Source organism: Chrysemys picta, chromosome 9 (assembly GCF_011386835.1).
Source record: "Chrysemys picta bellii isolate R12L10 chromosome 9, ASM1138683v2, whole genome shotgun sequence".
NCBI lineage: Eukaryota > Metazoa > Chordata > Testudines > Emydidae > Chrysemys > Chrysemys picta.
The window spans coordinates 52,833,183-52,849,132 of record NC_088799.1 but is presented as its reverse complement, the minus strand read 5'-3'; positions in this window follow the sequence as shown (position 1 = coordinate 52,849,132).

Below are 15,950 nucleotides of genomic sequence, written 5' to 3'. Positions count from 1 at the left end.
CATTGCTCCAGACATAATGAGGTAAAATGAAAACAACTTCTCCCACCCCAGCTCTGTGAACTGGGAACTCATAAAGGCTAAACAGCTTTTAATTATGAACTTGTTCCGATTATGTCCAGCCTTTCTGTTTCCTCCCAAAGAGCCGGCCAACGCGAGAGGTCAAGATGAACTTCAATTACAGAGCTTCTGGCACACACGGTTAGGAAAACTGGCGTGTTTTCCCTTCCTAAAACCAGACACCTGCATTATGTGATCTGTTGCTCTCCAGGGGCCCATCCTCCTGGCTACAATGTTGCTGAAAGCAGAACAAACCTTTTTTTTTTCTGGACAAGAATGAGACTTTTATTTTTTTCCCCTCCTGTTCTGCAACACACCACCCCCTGGCTCCCACCCCAGCTGTGATATCGTAGTGTCTCACAATGGAGGGGCCCCTGCTATGCTGAAATCCAGCTTCCCATGCATAAGATCAGCTTTTGCATTCACTAAGTTCGAGTCCAATTTCTTTAAATTTCAGGGTCAAGGTTCAAATCTGCAATCTGTCCCCATTCATCTTTCCATGGACAGGAAGGAATGTCCAGTGGCTAGTGTGCAAACTTTGGAGACCTGGGGTTCAATTCCCTGTGTGACCCTGGGCAAGTTCCTTAGCGTCTCTGTACCTCCATTCCCGCTCTGTAAAATGGAGATAATATTGGTACCATGCCTCTCGTGAGTTTTGTGAGGTACTTGGTTATCATGGCCATGGGGGCATTCAAAGCACTGTGGATGAGAAGGTTTTAACATGGTCAGAGAGACCTGTGAGTTGCTAAGGGCTAGTTGGTGGCTTTGTCACAAGCCCTGTGTAGGGGGCAGTATGCATCTTAGCAGCCCATGAATAATGTTGCTCTCTGCTTGCTTTCCCATTGCTGCTGGGGGAGGGAGGGATGTAGTACTTTGCAGATGTCTCTGATCCCTTTGTATCACTCTGGTGGTACAAAGGGGATGGACTGTTGCCCTAACAGGGAAGTATGGGGTTGCCCTGCTGTAGGAGAATGCCTGGGGGACTTGTAGCCAGCTGTATGTCTCTTGCTCTCCACTGGCTCTCCACGTATAGGTGTGTACATGGGCAGGGCAGGGGTAAGATGGGGGCTTGCTACAGCATGCTGTGCTCCAGCCATCTAAAACTGTTGGACTGGTCCCTAGTGAGCCATTCTTGTTGGCGTAGCTTAGAGCAGCCAAAATGCTGGGGGACCAGAAGGTGGCTTAGAGCCGCCTGTCCCTGAATCCAGTGCTCAGCACAGCTCGGCCAACCCTGAGCAAAACATTAGTGAATAGAAGTGTGATCCAGGAGAGAGCCCAGATCAGCGTCTCAGCGCCTGTCTTCACTGGAGAGTGAACTCAGGCTCTTCCTCAGGGAGCTGCCCTAACCTGGCTTCTGTCCACACACAAAACAGAACCCTCTCACCCAAACTCAATGGTGCTTTCGTCCTGCGTTAGTTGGCTTGTCTGGGGCTATAGGTTAAATCCTGAAGGAGGCTTTCACTCAGGCTGGTGCCTACCCACTTTGCAGTGAGGATGCAGGCTACATCGCTTGCGTGGCTGATAGTCCTCCAATGTCTTCCCACAATTCCCCGGGTACGCAGGGTGACTGACCATTTCTCCCACAAGTTACTGGGGAAGAACCACAGAGCAGCTCAGCTCACTGCAGTACTAAGAACCATGGTGTGTGCCCCCGGAAACCCTAGTGACACAAATGGATGAGCACAGTATCAGTGAGGCCTCTAATCCAGGCAGAGCTTTGCAGCTCTTACTTACTTACACCTAGGCTAGAATATCCTGGGGGCTGATCACCTGAGGTAACTCTGCGAGAGCCCTGAGCAAGACCTACAGGAGTACAGCAAGGAATGAGCCACAAAGGGTGAGGAGCAGGGAACTGGAAAAGCAGTTTATTGTGGGGAGGAATAGCTCAGTGGTTTAAGCATTGGCCTGCTAAATCCAGGTTTGTGAGTTCAATCCTTGCCTTAGAGATCTGGGGCAAAATCAGTATTTAGTCCTGCTATTGAAGGCAGGGGGCTGGACTTGACTTGACTAAACTCCATGACCTTTCAGGGTCCCTTCCAGCTCTATGAGATAGGTATATCTCCATATACTATTAGTGGTTACAACCACAAGATAGTTTGGTACATATACATGCCTGGTTCCTTTTAAAACAAATGGTGTTACTAGACCATAATGTATGTACATCTGTATCTATCTGGCCAACATATGGGAAATATATGTTGATTTCTTCCCTGTTTGAAGCAGAGGTGGCAGGAATTTTAAACTGTGCTGCATCTGTGTATAAACATCATTGCCCTATGTTTTCCATCGTGTGCTAGTACAGATGTAACAGTTATGCCCAATTAATTAGAACTGCCTCCACTTGTTTTTCCTTTATAAATCACTTGCTTTTTAGCCAATCCACTTAGAAAATGGTGACGGGGAGGGATTTCTGAAGCTGAGGATGCAGGCCGGGCTGTTAAAAGGATGTTGGAGATAGGAAATATAAGAACTCCAGAAAAAGGTGATTTTCCCTAGCCATTGAGGAAAGCAGTGTTATGGTAGTGGTTTCAAAAGACCATTTTCTCTACTGGATGTGCAAAGGACTAGCTGATGGGAGAGCTGGTGCTCAGAGCCAGGCAGAAGAATTTCAACAGAACCACATTCTGTCAGACTAGGCAGTTTTGTCAAAATCAAAATGCTTCTTGAAATCAGGTTGATTTTGCCAGAATTTTGTTTTGGAAGAAAACTGGGTGTGTGTGGGAGAATCTGACTATCTATTTTGTCATTTTCGGAACTCAACATTTCAATTTTTCATTTTGAAACAACTTTATGATTTTGTAATAAATATAGATGATACATTATAATATGATACAAATTATAAAACAAAGTGAAATAAAATGATTTTGTTGAAACTAAATGGGTCCCTGAATTCAAAATGAAATGTGGGGGGGGATTTTCCTGCCTGGAGAATTTCAAATTTTCAGGGTTTGCTCTGATTCAGAGCAAAGCCAGATGTTGAAATCTTGAAATCCTTCACCAAATGGAACTTTTATCCACTGTGCAGCTCCCCTGGAGGTGGACTGAAGTGCTGGAAGCAGGAGGACAGCACTTATATCCTCTATGGCAAACATCAGCACCAGCTGTTTCAGTGCCTAGAACCTGGAGGAAGAGCAGCTGGCTGAAGCTGCAGGAGGAAGACTGAGGTGATGCTGATAAGAGGAGGGCGGTGCTTTGAAGACTTTACCTTCTCTACAATGTCCTCCATAACTGAGAGCATCTACTGTTAGAGCCAGGACATCTGGTTCTATCCCTGGCTCTGACACAGACTTTCTGTGTGAGCTTGGGCCACTCTGAGTCTCTTAACCTCTGCATGCCTTAGTTTTTCCCTTTGTGAAATGGGGATAATATTACTTCCCTACCTCACTGGGAGTTTTGAGACTTAGTTCTCATTACATTTTGGAGGCATTCAAGTTGTGCAGCAATAAGAATCAGAGAAAAGCCTATGAATAAAAACAGCAGAGTAACCTTCTATTTAATCAGAAGAGAAAACGCAACTATAGACCCATATCTGCTAAAACAGTAGATCTTTTAAATAATGATACTTCCTGTACAGTGAACCAAAATGCATGTCAAAACAGCAGAACTCTCCCAGAGCTATTTAAGGAAGAACATTTTTGTGCAACAAGGTTAACCATTTCACAGATTCCTCCTGTACAATAATAGAAATTGCATGGTAATTACCAGCTCCTGGAGATTAAATGACACTTCATGGTTTCCATAGCTATTGTTCTGTAACCTGCATTCTGGGGCAAAGAACTGAAATAACCACAGTTATTTTGCAGTTCCTCTGCTCCATTATAGAAGGTCCAATCTTCTGAGAGATTTCAGCTGCCATGTGAAAGAGGAGTCTTGTTTACCATAGGCTGTTTGGTGTCCATTTGCTTTGTTCAGAAAAGAAAGTGACTGAGATTGACTCTTGTCTTTGACGTGAGTCTGAAAGTGATTAGTCCAGTACCGCAGCCAGATCACCAGTTGGTTTAAATTGAGAGCCAAGGGGCCCAAATATAATCTAGCAATAACACTTGATTCCTGCCTTTGTCTTTTCAAAGTCTGTGTCTCCAAAAGCACTGCTGGAAGTGATGGTGGAGGCATTCTTATGGGTGAAGGCAAGAGGATGCTTATTCCGCAGTGAGTTCACTTTGAGATAGTGCCATCCTGGTGATACTATGTTCAAGCGGTGGATAAGCAGCAAGAAAACTTGGGTTCTATTCCCTTGTAATCTTGGGCAAGTCCCTTTACCTCTTTATTGGCCAAATTCAGGCCTCCTGTATGCAGACACATCCCTCTTGAAGTCCCCGAGTCTGAACTTGGCTCCATTTGTCAGCTTCCCTATCTGTACAATGGGCATAATAACACTCACTTTCCTTTGTAAAGTGCTTTGAGATCCTAGTAGGCACAGTGTGATACAGAAGCATGCTGGGCATTTGAACATGTACTAATTAATGCTAACATAAATTCTGGAAGGGATATTAAGCCTCCTGCTTCAGGGTCTAAGCCAATCTCTAACTCTTAAAGACCAGGCCGAGACCTTATGCCCCATCTGTCCACTGCAGGGTTCTTACACCTTCCTCTGAAGCATCTGGTGCTTACCACTGGCAAAGACAGGAGACTGGGCTAAATGGACCACGGCTCAGATCCACTTTGGCAGTTCCTATATTTCTATGTTCAAACAGTTGTCACTATTAAAATTAACATCAGCCCAGTTAACTTTAGGGACTGCCCATATACTGAGATCACACTGGCTGGAGCTATAGACTATCCTCATTTTATGAATTTGTATTTACAGGAGTTAAACCCTTCCATACCAAGGTCTTTCCCAATACACTGTATCTCTGTGGCATCCTTTGAGGCAAGGTGCCTCTATTATAGTATTAATAGGGCTCTCAATTAATCGCAGTTAACTTAAGCGATTAACTCAAAACAAATTAACTTGATTAAAAAATTAATTGCAATTATTTGTAATAAAAATAATATGAAGTGGGCACACAATACTTGTATTCTGAATTGTAATTGAAATCAATATATTTGAAAATGAAGAAAAACATCCAAAATATTTATAATAAATTTAAAATGGTATTCTATTATTGTTTAACAGTGCGATTAAAACTGCAATGAATCACAATTACTTTTTAAAAATTGTTTGACAGCCCTAAGTATTAATCTCCATAGGTTTTAAAGGCAAAATGAACTAGTGTGACCATCTGACCTGGTCTCCTGGATAAGACAGGCCACAGAATTACCCTCAGTGATTCCTGCATTTACCCCCAACACCTTGTGGTTTCACTAGAGCATATTTTTTAGAACAACATTCTCATCTGGATTTAAGGACTCCCAAGTAGGGGAGAACTTGCTACATCCCTTGGTTAGGAAGTGTCTGCTCCACAAGAGAGCAGCCTGGAGAACATGGGCATTAGTCCTGCTACTTCTCATGTGTACAGTGAGTGTTCTGTCACTTTAACAATTTCCCTCACCTCTGTGATGGAGCTACGGTATATTTTAGAGTGCATGGTTGAGTGGGACAATAGCGTTCCTACTACAGCTCTTTTATTCATGAGCCATGTTGCCTTTTTGTTTTTCCTAAGGTATGTTTCTGATCATATTTTGTTATGTTTCCAGAGGCCTTTGCCCATTGCTTACCCTACAACTAATTTAATACAACCCCCCCAACCCTACTTTCCAAGTCTCTCATAAAAAAATCCATGATTCCAAGCACTTCTTGTACTAGTCAGGTTCTCTTTCTATCTGAAATTCAGAGGGCTTCAACAAAACAGCCCCTGGACATTGTTCCTGAGAGAACACTCACTGGTTAGTCTATAAGTAAACATGCAGACAATTTACCTGTAAGGTGCGGTTATGCTCGCTTTAGTCATTGTTTTGTATTTCAAAGGAAATCAGAAAGAGTGGTGACATTACTGCCCATTGAACTAGACCCTGGAGGGCCCGTAATGTTAATTCTTGGTTTGATTTCTTTTGAACTATAAAGGGAAATTTAATAAAAAAAGAGGAAGAGACAGCAATCTGTAAGTAAATTCTGTTCTTTTTTTTTTATTTAAAGCAAGTGAGTGGGTATTTCTTAGTAAAAATGTCCAGAGGCTATTTAGTAAGAGTTCAACCAGAAATTGTGTTAGAATCCTTCTGTTTTGAAGAGGACACAACCAGAAAGTTAGGAAAGACAGGAAATAAAACTGGAGTTTGGCTGTCATCCTCTGATTTCAACTCTCTCCCCCTTCAACCCCCCCAAGTTTTCATCTTCCAAAACTACAGATTTAATTAGAAAAAGAGGGGGGGAAATTCTCGGCCTTTCAGCTCCACGAAACATGCAGACAAATAAATTAAAAAGTGGGAGAAGTGGAACTAACCCAATAATCCGTGAAAACCTAATTTCCCTCACAAGCGTTGCTGACGCAAGTGTGTCCCCTCTCCTTTCCCGTTCTCCAGTTCAGGGGCAGTGATTGGAGAAATTGGCTAACAAGATCAGAAAATTTAATTACCGTTCTGCCTCCCCTTCCCAAGAAATTGGATGTCACACTTCCTTGTAGCAAGCTTTAAGATGTGCTGTAGCTGATTTTCACGTGACTTGATCCCTACTCTCTCCCCCAACCCCTCCCCACAGCCAAAAAAATATCCATCCAGTGCTGCTAAGCCTTCAGCACACAGACTGAGTCTTGGGGTGGAATCCACTGAAATCGGTGTCACAGCTCCCTTTGACTTCAGTGGGGCCAGGATTTCACTCCTGGTGCCTTTGGGTTGCCAGAGAGTGGAGATGAAAGATATAAGCCTTTCTACCGGATCTCTTTGCTGCTTGATCCCTAGTTTGAACTGGGGTGAGCTGGAGCTGTCAAATTGGCTTTGCGGATCATTTTCATTAGTGTGTTAAGGCTTCAAACAAGATCAGGTCCCAGTTGTGCTAGGCACTGTAAACACACTTGGTAAAAAGACAGACTCTCACCTGGAGATCTTACAGTCTAAGCAGAGAAGACAGACACCAGATGGGAGAGGAAACCGTCACTTGCCCAAGGTCACACTGTAGGTTAGCGGCAGAGCCAAGAATGGGTCCCAGTTTAGTGCCCTAGCCACTAGATTATGCTGTCTCTCCACAGGGAAAGACGTTGGTCACAGAAATGGAAAGAGCCAACAATCCCTGGGGATATAGCCCAGCCCATTCCTGTAGGGTATGTCTACACTACAATTAGACACCCTAATTGGGTGTCTAAAGGGGTGGCATCATCACACCCCTTTGCGACGTAACTTATACTGCCATATGTGGTACTGTAGACGTAGCCAGAGATTTTCATTGTCGTGGCTTATCCTGGGTTGTCTGCAGCACTTAGTTGTACTTGTCCAAATAGCACCTTTACCTTTCCAGGTTTATACGAGGGGTTTGCCCCAGAATGGCTAGGCCACCAGCTGGAATCAGGGCAAATTCCAGCCCAGAGAGACCAAAACTTTTGCCTCCCCATTTCGAGGCACAGATAGGTAGGCCCTGGCTGAGACCCAGTGGACGTGGAAGAGCACAGGGTGGTACTGCCTGTGGTAGCGATGCCCATAGTCAGATGCACATTATCAGGGCCGCCCAGAGGGGGGAAAAGTGGGGCAATTTGCCCAGGCCCCGGGCCCCGCAAGGGCCCCCCGAGAATATAGTATTCTATAGTATTGCAACTTTTTTTTTATGGAAGGGGCCGCAGAAATTGCTTTGCCCCAGGCCCCCTGAATCCTCTGGGTGGCCCTGCACATTATGCAAAGCGCATACAGTTGGCAGGGATGCAGCTCAGGTGTGGGGAGTCCAGGGCTGCCTGGGGTGTATGTGTGTGGGGAAAGGGGCAGTTTGCCCCTCCCTTTGAGAGGGCCCCAAGATGAATGTTATTTGGGGGTTGCAGCACCACTCATTGACCTTTTAGTTTTTTAATTGCCTATTTTGCCGCTAAGGGTGGGATTAAAAACGCGTCCGTGTAGACGCCCTGCTAAGGTAAAGTGAGAGTGCTTCAGTGGTGCATCCCCTGTGAAAAATTTCTGGGGGCACCCTTGGTCTGTGGATTGGTGGGCATTTAGGGGGGAAGCCAGCGCAGGAGAGGCTGCATGATTTGTTTTGTAATGTCTCATCATCTTAAGGATGATGTAATTAACAAAAGAAGAGGCTACATAACACTAGCCTGTTCTCTCCAGCGTAGGGGTCCCCCCAGTGATCTGAGCTTTCCTCCTGGTTTGTGATGTCATGAGAATCCCATGGCAGAACAGCAGTCTTGCTAGACACAGCTGCTCCATTTATTATTCCATTAGTATTCCCCTCCTGTACCATTCCCTGCTAACTGTAAGCTTCACTTAGAATGCAGAGCAAGCAGCATATCAGATAAAGAATAATGATTTATTGAACATATTGGTAAACAGCATAGATAAGATAGAGATGCACTTTGAAAACTCAGCAGCGTTTATAAGAACACATTCTGAACCGTTGGCAATCCGCCTTTGGCATTCAGCTTTTTTATACAACAAATATGAATGCATCTTTTGCACACAAACACCCATCTTGGCAGATACCTATAAACAGGCACACACATCCCTGCACAAAAAGACACCTAAACATACATTCATTCAGGAGCGAGTTTATGTATATGTTTGGAGTTGCCTGCAGACAGATATACATGAATTTGTGCTTATACAGCAGATTCATTCATATTAGATGTTTAAATGCTGCGTGTGTGGATTAAAAGTGGTTTGCAGTGCACACCCATAACAATGACTGCTGATGGGGATACTCACATACACTGAAACATGCATGTGATCACATGTGAACATCCACACACATTTAAACTCCTACACACAAAAATCTGCATGTCACAAACCCATGCATTTAGAAACTTGTGGGTCAGATTCTCAGCTGCTGTAAATTAATTTAGCTCCCTTGAAACTATTCTGATTTACACCAGCTGGGGAGTTGGCTCATATGTGAGTTAACATATATATTATTCAATTAAATTGCTGTCGAGACCAAAATGTGTTGTATAGCAAACCAGATTTTCACCATAGGGTGTAGCATAAACTTTCCTAATTCCAGCACTAAACTCTCTCTTACTCTCAATAGGAGGAAGATGAAAAATCTGATGATTATGCAGAACTAGGAAAGGAAATGAAGATGCGAGACCACTGAATTCTGACTCAACTAATGGAGGGTCCTTGTTATAAACACTACCATTGCACACGAATAGGAGATCCTTCTTTTGAAACAGGTAATTGCTTCTGTGCATTCCCTCTCAAAACTGGCCTCTTTCTTGTCAAATACAAACTCTAATGCTCATGTGCCAGGGACATGGTCACCTGTCCCATGTGTGCCATTGGCTGAGCATGCCACGTGCCAGTTTGATTTACAGACAATGTAGAAGTCGCTGTCACTGGAGAGCAAGAATTTTGTCATTACATTAAGAAATGTCTTATTGTGTCACCCACCACCGATGCCTTGAACACCCACTTGTCTGCTTCCCCCACAAATGTCGACATCCTCTTCCATGCTGCCCTTTTGCATGGAACACCTTCCATGCATTGATCCATAAGTCTGCTATGCTCCTCCTTCAAATCCCTCCTCAAACCCAACTCCGCAATGATGCCTCCAAAAAAACCAGCCAGCCATGGATAAATACATGGCATGTCAGGTAACACCGCTGTGTGCATTCACTAATCAATGGGACCACCTTTTCTTCTTCCTCCTCTTCTCCCTGTTATCCCACTCCCATGTTGCTCTTTGTTTCAAACGGTATCACAGATTCTGTGTCTACCTTTGCTGATGGTAAGGGCCCAGCACCTGATCCAGACTGCGGAATTGAGGCTCTATTGTGATGAAGATAATTTCCCTTCCTGCTTTTTCTACTCTCTCTGGCCATGGTGCAAACTGCTGATCAGGCAACATAAATTGCATCCCCTCAAAGTTATGTCTGAATGATGGGACTTATTTCCTTCTGCTTTGCACCAATGCAATTCGTTCATTGATCTTCAGTCACTGAAGACAATGAGGTTGCTGTAGTGTAAGATCACCCCTAATGAATCCAGGTGCCCAACACTTGAACTATGCATTTATGAGTACTAAGAAGATCTAGGTGAGTATTTTAGTGCTTGCCTTGCAGCTCTGTCTATTTTGATACCAATTCACAGAGTTAGTGGGAAGTAGCTAGTGGGAGGTTTTTTTAGTTAACATGTAGGAGTCTTCAAAGAAATCCAAGAATAACAGCAGTAACTGCGCTAGACAGCGGAGATTGGTAGCGCTGAATATCCCATACCCACTGTACATCTTTATTCCAGGCATCTAGGAGCTTCACAGCATTATTACTGATCTGGTGCAGCCAGGGTAACTGTGGGTGACGATGTGTACCGCCATCAGTCCATGGCTGGGCAGTGGCCCTCCTCACCTCAGATCTGATCTTCAGAACTCAATATGCGGGGACTTTGTCTCCAAGGCAAACCACATAACGAACAAGGGCCAGCTGGCCCTTCATACAAGGGAATGAAGAGTGTCAAGTTTTTAACTCCTTCTCCCTGGAGGCATTTTAGGGTTTTAGATTTAATCTAAGCAGATTCTTAGCATTTTGTGGGCCATACAGCATGGTCCTTTCAACTTAATCTCATAATACCTTACTTTGCCTCCTCCATCGATCTATAAATAAAACAATATTTATTTCACTTATTCCATATAACAAGTGGTTATTTTGGCATAATCTTTCTCCCAGGGTCTCTGAGAATATTGGAAAATCATCTCTACCCTGACCTCTCTGTGTGGAGCACCTCACAGCCCTCCTAGCCATTTGAGTCTCACCCATGACTGAATTCAGGCTGCCCTGATATCTCCCCCAGCAGGTCTGGTTCCTGCATCTGGGGTGCAGTGGAGGGGGAAGCAGTAAAGGACATTGTAAAGGGACATCTTTCCTTTGGAACATTCACACTGGTGTGTGGGGAAATGAGTTAATGGACTTGGATGGCTGCCGAAGTTATTTATCATTCCATAGATAGATTGTTGCTGTGTTTTCCCAAGCTAATGCTATGTTCCCTTTTCCCCAAATACAGTTTTCCCTATTTCATACACAGACATGGTGCTTGAGAGTTGGGGAGTATTGTCTATTAAGGGATCCCAGAAAAAATGTTTCAGTGACCCCAGAAATTCTGGGTGGGAGTTTGTATTGGTGGGATTTGGTTAATTTTAAGAGGGGCCCCTTAGATATTTGAATCCGGCCCCTGTTGCTGCTGACAACGCCTGGCAGAAGAGTTACACGGTCACAGGTGAGGCTGAACCCAGAATGCCCTTAAAGGGCTAGCTGCCCCCGGGACACTACAGAAGGTTGGAGAAGGTTGTCCCCAGATTTCCCTTCTTGTCTAGCTGCCCTGATAACTGATAATCTCAATGATTTTCCCTTGCTTCCTGGTGCAGAATGCATTGAGTTAAACTGCAAGAGCAGCGACTAGAACAGTAATCCTGACTGCCAGACTTATATCTGAAAGATTAAGGCACAATCTAATGAGCTCATTAATTTCATTTCATTAACCAAACAGCACTGTGGAGAACTGCAAATATTTAAAGAAGCCCAGCAGGTCAGAAATGCATTTAATTAGTATTGTCACGTGATGTTGAGATTGAAAAAAAATAATCCTTTGCTATCAACGAATGCCCATGGTGATGTCTCCTTTGTTGTTAATGTGTTTTCCTAGGAGCAATTTGAGTGAAACTCAGATCTATTTTAGGTACTTCTCTGGCCTGAACCAGCATAATATCTGAGACCCTCACAATCTTTAATAGATTTATCCTCATAACACATAGGGAAGTACTGCTTGCCCCAATCTCTAGCTGGGGAACCAAGGCGCAGAGAGGCTAATTGGCTTGCCCAAGGTCCCCCAGGAAGTTTGTGGTGGAGCAAGGAACTGATCCTGGCTCTTTTGAGTTTGCCCTAACCAGTGGCCCATCCTTCTTCTCTTAGGACTCGGACTCCTGGACTAAGACTCTGATGGTGCTCTGTTAGTAAAGTGAGGCTGCACTGTCCAGTGCAGGTATGGGTATATTGAAAAACATGCCTGAGTTTTAGTGACCATTTTATTTTCTGTACAGAAATATTAATCATTTATATTGTGATAGTGCCTGCAGGGCTCCAATCCGGAATCAGGGCCCCCTGTACACATACAAATAAAAAATGCGCCCCCCAAGAATTTATACTGTAATGATGGGGGGAGTGCATGGTCCCGGTGAGGTCTGAGTAGTGCTATAAGCCGTGATCAGAGCCCACCAGCTGCCCGGCCATTCGGAAGGGTTTGTTTGGGCATCATGGCAGATTTTAAGGTTTTAAGGAGCAAGAGAAAATCCCCAACCATTTGAAGCAGAGAGGGACCCTCAGCTCAGCGGCCTGAATGCGCAAAAGGGGTTAGACATTGTGCGACTCGGCATCACTGCAATTCACTGAGTGAGGCGCCTAAGCTCCTGTACAATGCATGGGGAGAGAGAGACGCCTTCAAATGCACTGCACACAGCCAGCATGCTAGGCAGGGGGCAGCCTAAGCTAGCCAGTGGGATAGGCACCTATCTCTGATAGTGAATCTCAGCTGTGAACCCTCTCTTGGCCTTAGGCTGCCTAGAATGGCTGTGTGGCTGCCGCCCCAAGCAAAAAAAAAAAAAAAAAAATAAGCCGCTCGGACTGCTGCCCGAACTGCTGAAGCCACCCGAAGAATGGACGGGATGCCGCCCCTTAGCATGTGCCGCCCCAGGCACATGCTTCCTCTGCTGGTGCCAGGAGCCGGCCTTGGTGGGAAGCAGGCAATCTTTGAGGCTGCATGGAGCAGCCAATCAGGGCCCAGCCAGCTAGTATAAGAAGAGTTGCAGGGCCAGAGCAGAGTTCAGTTCCTTGCTAGAGTTGGAGGAGTGTGGATGGTATGCCTGGCTTGTCAAGGAACTACAGGACCTCAGACAGAGCAGTGCTGGCAGAGGCCCAGGGGAAAGTGAAGGTGCTCCAGACTGGGATTCAACCAGGCTCAGACCCTGAGTTAAGGATAAAGATTGTGCTGGGGCCATTGGGAAGTGGCCCAGGGAATTGTAGCAGTGCCATAGCTTAGTTAAAGGGACATGGTTGATGGCTGCTATCTATAGTGTCCCTGGGCATGGGCCCGGAGTAGAAGATGGGCCTGGATACCCCTCAGCCATTGGGAAAGTGGTCTGGACTCTGGCACACCCCATAAGGAGCACTGAACTCTTTTAGTGGCCCAGCTGAAGAGCTGGGGTCCAGAAAGGCCCAGAGAGGCAAAGAGTCTCCAGGGAGGGAGCCCTGGGGGACATAGCCCCACATGAGGGCTGGGATTGCTTGAAGAGCAGGACAATTTGAGAGAGCCCATAAGGGGCTGAGAGAAAGGCCAACTGAGGGGTACTGGGATAGACCCTCCATTGGACTATTTCCCTGGAAGGGTGTTTTTATTTCATGTACAGACTGTGTGTGACTTGGCTGGAGGACTGAATCACCAAAGACCCACCACAGACTGAGAGAGAGAGTGTGCTGGCACATGCTTTGAGATGGAGGCACTCATGAGAGGTGAGTGGACCCCTTTACAAGTTGCTATGGGTGAGGGGGATTTTTCTAGCACTGGGGTTTGGTGTGGCCCATTATAGAGGGAGGGGGTTAGCCACACAGTTCAGAACTGGATCCAGATCTGAATTTCCCCCAAGCCTAAGGGATTTGGGAGTTGAGGTTTTGGTTTGCGTTAGTGTCTAGTTGTAAATTTATTTTAATCCCTGTATTTTCTGCAGTGGGTCATAGCCTCCTTTGTTGAGGGAATGTGATGATTCGGGAGGCAGTGATCATTCATAGCTGTGTAGTGATATCTGCTTTGTGCTATCCTAGGAAAACTGTCTTTTGGTTTTCTTGTTGTCCCAGCAGACTACAGTTCATAGTGGAAATCAAGTACTATCGCTACCCAGAATACACTCAAATAGACGATTTTCCTCACTGTCATTTCTGTGGCTTCAGGATCCAGAAACATCCTGGGTAAACTCTTTTAAAGGGCTGAGTTGGACTGTGTGTTCTGGAAATGCCCCTCTTGTGGTGTTTCCAAGCGTGTGCTAGGGTGCCTCCCTGCTGAGACATTCCTTGTCCTGCAGAAGGTTACCACTCATCCAGGGACCAGACTCAGAGTTAGAAAACAGCTGAGATTACTAGTGGAAACCAGCAGACACGCACATCTGAGACTATTGTGATCAAGGCATCCTAGGAAATATAAAACAAAGTCCACTGTTACGTTAGCGGGTAATTTGACAGAGTGCTGGAAAGTTGTTCTGGCTTGACCTGAACTGCCAATATGGCTTTGTTGAAATCAGTGGGTCAGCTACTTCAAAGAGCGGAGCAGTCAGATGTGAACAGCTATTAGCTAAGAGTCAGGGAGGGAGGGAGATGGATGGGAGATGAGGGTTGCTGAAAAAGTCCTTGAGAGGCCATGGGCACCTCAAGAAACTCCCTCTCTCCACAGTCTCCCTCTATAGTGCTTTAGGAAAACAAAACTTACATATAAGCTGGCCTGAAGCCCAGTCTCTGCAGCAGGGCAGGCGATTCAAGGATGTCTGTTCTTTAAGCACCTAATTTAATTGCAGATGTGCTTTACTTAGTGTAATAACCACTACAGAGTACTGCGGACAGGAAAGCAGCATGGACCATTAATGCACTATTGATAAAGTGGTGAGTTCAAAGGGACTGAGGCCTTCTGTAATGACCAGGCAAATAGCTGACCACTGCGGGAGTGGAAGCGAGTGAAAGCACTGCTATTAATTGTATTGGCCTTTGGAAGGGACTAGCTGAAAGGCCAAGCATCCATTCTGAAAAGCTAGTGAATTAATATTTGGGTGACACCTTTCAGCAGAGCTGTCTGGCCCTTCCATGTGGAGTCACAAGGGGGATAAGAGTGGAAGAAAGGGAGAGAATGAGAAGGAAGAAACGTGGAAGAGGGTCCTACTTCAATTTGCCTTCCGTAGTCAGCTCTGTATCCAACAGCCCAGCCCTGGGTGTTGTCATCAACAGATTGTGCAATGAGGCTGTGTAGGATTCCTTGAGTTAGTCCTACACTGTTGAATGTTAAACATGCCAGATTGTGTGACTGAGGGCTGGGTTCTGTCCTGCTCAGTCAGGTGGAGCAGCGCATTACTCCGCATGGAAATCCATTGGTTTCAGTGAGACTTCTCTTGGCGAAAGGGTCTACGCTATGGGAGAAAAGGAGGGCTCAGTCTGGCTTTGAATTGGTTCAGCTGGAGCTGATGGATGCTAGCACAGCGCTGGAAGTGCTGAAAGGGTCATTAGAGGGAACATGCAAAGTTGTGGCATGCAATGTCAGGGTGTGGTGGCCTCAGCTGAATTCTAGCAGGCAGGGAGCTGGCTCCTTGTTTTGATATCCCCTAAATGAGGTAGGAGCAATAAAGAAAACCCAGGCAAATCAGGGAATGTATAACAGCCACTCTCTGATAGATGGGGCAGGGGGGAGTGGAACTCCATGCCTCCTCCCCCACCCCTTGGCTGGAGGAGGAATGCATGTTAGTCTGTGCTTCTGTTGATGTAAATACCTGCTGTTTGTTTGGTTACAATCTGTGCCTGCATTTTGTTCATGTTTCTCAGACAGCGAGGAAGATTTTTTTAAAGGGGTCATTAGGGTCAGGTCCTCACCTGGCGCCACCTTGTTGTCAGTGGCATGCGGTGATTCACATGAGCTGAGGATCTGGCCCCTAGAATCCGAAAGACTTTTTCAACAGATTGTAACAACTTCCTGGCTGGTCCTTTTAAAGTATCCCTCCTGCTGCTGACAGATGGGCAGGAGACACAAGCTGTGGGTGTCAAACACTTCCAGCTGGGATAATGATCTCTGCATGGCTGAGCCTGGCC